Genomic DNA, 4,869 nt, shown 5'->3' with positions numbered 1-4,869 from the left:
AGCTGGTGGGGCAATACTGTTAACTACAGGGTATGACCATTGATGACCAACACCTGCAGATAAGTGAGGAGAGATCGCAGGAAGCACACCAGGGGCAGAGCTATAGGGGGAAATCTCAACCTGCCCTAGAAAAAGTGGTGTGACTAGAGGCCTAACTGAATTGTGGCTGCATGAGAAACAAAGAAAAGGAACTGAAAACCTGTGAGTAGTTGCACAGCTATGACCTCATCACAAAAGATCACAGAGATGTGGTAGTTTGCATGAAAGAAGCACTGAATGGACTTAGGCCTTTTAGGAAAAATGGGAAAGGGAAACAAGGTTGGAGGATTGTGCTCTATGCAAAGGAACAGTTCACATGCATGGATCATGATCAGAGAAGAGGTTGACAAGGAGTAGGTCACAGTGTACATCTGCTACAAAGCACTGGATTGAGCAGATGAAGTGGGTGAGACCTTCTGTAAACATCTCAAAGTAGTCTTCCAATTGTATGTCTTACACGTCTTGTGGAACCATTCCAATAACAGCTGGAAGCCTAGTGGAGTGCTAGCAGTCCAGGAGATTCCTGGAGTGCTTTGATATATTTTTTGGGGGGTGGTTTCTTTATGGCACTGTTAGGGAGATGTTCTCTTATGTCTGCTATTCACATAAAATGAGGAACTGCTCAGAGATGTTATTGTCTGCCATGACTGTGAGATGGTAGAGTTTAAGATACAGAAGGAAGTGGGGAAAGGCAGCAGTAGAATAAAAATCTTGGACTTCAGGAGGTGGGAATTTGGCTTGCCCTGGAAACTGGTAGAGAGGATGCCATGGGAAGCTACTCTGAAGGACAGAGAAGCCCTTTACATTGAGAGTAGTTAAACACCTAGACAAAGGACCCAGAAAAAAATATTGCAGTCTTCATCATTGAAGATCTTTGAAACTTGACTGCAGAAAACCCTGACTGACCTGATCTAACACTGAAGTTTGTCTTGCTTTGAGCAGGAGGTTGAATTAGAGAGGTCCAGCAGGCCCTTCCATCCTAAAACTTCATATTAGTCAGAGATTTGATTTCTGAAATTTTCTTACATTCATGTGAAGATTTAAAAAACAAAAGAAACCAATCAAACGCTATCTCCCTACCCTCCGAGCAAACAAACAAGTTCCTATGTCAGAATTTGGCGTCCAGTTATGATATAAACCCAACTATATAATAGTTTTAATACACAAGGTTATGCACTTTGCATGTTCCAGAGAATAGAACAGAGCAATTAAGGAGAATATATGCTCAAATTTATACTTATTATTTTGTCCATGGGAAGACTTATTTGCATCCTAAATAATCAAATCAACAAGAGTTTAATCACAGATTATAAATTATGTAAAATTTCTGGCATTCTAAATGCTTAAAGAAAACAAAATAAATGTCATCACCAACGTATTACCAATATTTGGTTAACAGAAATGCAGAACCTTAAGGAGAAACCAAATCACTATTTTTGCCATCTAAAAATTGGAAATATGTTGTTTCCATTAGTCAATAAATTAAGTCTGAGCAACTCATGTAGGGGAGACATCCATTTTTTAGATGACTAAATTTCGCTAAGGCTAATCCCACACAAATGGATAAAGAAATACTTTGCATATAGATTTCAATAGCATAGAAATGTATGTTACTCAATGTCTTGTCATAAAATTATTTTTAGTTATTTGGCTTCACACACTTCACACTTCTTTTATATCATGTAACATATAAAAGAATTTCTCTACCTTGAAAGATGAAACTTTACTTCTAGAAAGTGAACTTGTTGAGAAGTTCTATTTTGAAATGTGATTCCAGGGAGCAATATAATTAATAGTAAATATATTTTAATAAGGTCTTCGTAAGGTTATCCCATTTTCCATAGATTTTGCTGTGGGATTCATCCCACCATCCTTAGATGTTGACATTAGGTAGCTACTGAAAGGGTAAGATGATTAGTGCATTATGTCCTTCACTCACCGGAATTTTAACTCAGGTTTAGATATCTAAAATAAGGTAAAATGAACCCCACTTTTACTGTTCTACAAGTAAGCAGCCTGCCTAAAACTGTGGTCTTAAACCAGCATTCAATATGTTCTGTTGTTGTACTTATATCTATTCCCAACACAACCTTATAATATAATTTAATAATATACTTTAATATTTACTATATCCAGCAGATATATTAAAAAGTATAGTAATATTTAATGCTTCACTATTTTTAAAGCATATTCAATTAGCATTTTAACATCATAAATCAGTTCTTGTTGGAAATCCAATACAGAGTAAGATATAAACCAGCAATATCTCTATGCTGACCAGATCTGACAGAATATTCAATCAATAATGACATTTTAGAGGGAAACTTAACCATTTTTACTACTTTTCCTGTCAGAATTATCACACAAGTTCAAGTCTAGTATGTGTTTTATATTAAAAGGAAGCAAGTTGAGGACACAAATTTTTACCTGTGGTACCTTTTAAAGGTTAGTTTTTAGGTAAAGGTTAGTTTCTATTTATGTACTGTATATGTAAGTATAAGCAGAGAATGGAATGGAGGAAAATGTTGATACATATCCCATTATGGCTTTTATATGCAATCAGATGGCCCCTTGTATGCACACTTGGATCCAGGAATGCTAAAGCAATTGTATGTCTGTAGATACAGATGTAGTCTTATTTGCCTATTTTACACAAATTCATTATTTTTTAGCTGGAAAGCTTGTATTATTGAACATAGAGAAAGTTTGCAACACTAGCTTAAGCTAGACACCTTCATTTTAAAGAGCTAAATGTTTACAGGATTGACTTGCTTCTAATTTTCAGATGGAACTGTATTAATCAATTTGGAAGTTGATTAACTAACCTAATCAGTTGATTTGGAAGACACCATTCACATAGCTATGCCTGACTATATTTAGTTTGGACATTCATTATTTCCAGGTATCAATTAGTATGATACCAAAAAGTTATGCAAAAAAGCTATTCTAAGTCTTCACTGAAGACAAATGATAACACTTTTCTGCTTAACTCTTCAAGGCTTACCACTGTTCCAAGGGCTGCTCAAGCATATCAGTATCCAAGCCTCAATAAGCTGCAATCTCCCACTCTTCTGTATGGCAAATTGTGTTTCAGCAGTTGTTTGCGGAATAGGCACCAAACCAAAAAATTAGTATCTACAAATTTCCACATGCATGAAAACTGGAAAGCATGGTGCACAATTGTAACTACTAGTAGTTTCACAGCGTTCCTTTTGTTCACTGCATTATGTACTGTGAGAAAATAGAGAGCTTGGGGAGTTTGAACTGAGCTATAGGACCACCTGCTGCTGCAGCATCTGTACTGTGCAATCAGAATACAGTAGGATATATGAGATCAGGATGTGTAAAGTGTTATGATAAATAAGGCGGTATATGTCTGCCTTGGTATTCTTTGCCATTAGCTTAAAGAAAGACTAAACATATATAATCTTTTTCATTTAGACATAGAATGATTAGTGCTTTACAAATATTGTATTTAAATCTATTCCAGATTAAAAACCTGTGAAATTCTGAAAGTTCCTATTTTTTGCCTTTCTAAAAAAAAAAAAAAAAAAAAAAAATCCCTCTTCCTTTTCTCCTAGTAAAGTAAAGGATAGTTGCCAATATTGGAATTCATTCTGACAGACCCATATACTTGGGAGGCAGCTTGTAACTCCATGTGTCTACTATTTTCAAGTGCAATATAAGGGGTTTTGCAGATGGTCTTCATGTGCTGCACTAACAGTTGTAGCACATCCTTTCTGGGACTACAGTGCAAAAAGGTGGTAAGTCTTTCGTTCTTTTTTGACTACTGAAATATTTTTCAGAGTATTTATGGAGTGCTTTATCTATGAATGGTCCATATATTGATGCTGAAGTATTCATATCAGCTGTGTAACTGTAATAAACATTAAATGCTGTATAAAATCGAGAAGTATTCTCCAGACAGTTTTTGAAAGGAAGTAAAGAAAGTAGCCATTGCAACTTCATACTGTGTAAAACTTAAGTGGTTATTTGTGCACAGGGCATTCCCAGTAGCTTGCAAATTATGAGCTTCTTTGTGGATGAATGCGCAGTTTCTGGATATGGACTCTATTTAGTCATTACAGAAGTACTTAATTCTTCTGTCTGTCAAGGTGAAACACTTCTGAGCATGTATGAAAAGAAAAAATTTGATGCCTGAGACATTTCACAATGGAAACTTTAGATTTCTGTGGAGCTTAGTCTCCTATGTTAACAGCTGTAAATTTTTCAGGATCACAGTTTTGGTCTTAGATATTTAGATATCTTACATATCTGGTAAGCTCTTACTGTAAGAATCTAAACTTGCAGGCATCCCACAGATTTTTATTTTTTTTCTTTTCTCCAACACCCAGATGATATTCTTCTATGCAAATGCTCTTTGTCCAACACAGTCAGGTTTTTGGTTTCTTTTTCTTCTGCTGCTAATCCTGGCTGTAGCTATTTTTACTTATACCCAGAAACATAGTAGAAATATATAAGCACTGATAAGAAGCTGAGGACTGATTAAACCAAATGGGACTTTTAATATCCCTGTTGTTATAATCCTGTACTGTCTAAGAAATCTGGGGGGATGGGGGAATGAAAGACATGGAAGTGTGGTCATCTTTAAATTGTTATGAGATTTATGCCAATCTAAGAGTGATAATAATAAAGCCTTAGCAAACACCCTTATTTAACAATTACTTCAGCTTGTAATATACTAAAGATTTAACAAATTTTTGTTTTCAGAAAAAATCTCAGTATGTGTAGGATGTTGAAACTTCTTCTGCTTCCACCTCACACTATTTCTATAATTTTTTAAGCAAAGCTGACAGTTTCAAATAGTCC

Source organism: Egretta garzetta, unplaced genomic scaffold, assembly GCF_000687185.1.
Source record: "Egretta garzetta isolate BGI_Z169 unplaced genomic scaffold, ASM68718v1 scaffold298, whole genome shotgun sequence".
Taxonomy (NCBI): Eukaryota; Metazoa; Chordata; class Aves; order Pelecaniformes; family Ardeidae; genus Egretta; species Egretta garzetta.
This window is presented reverse-complemented; position numbering follows the sequence as displayed.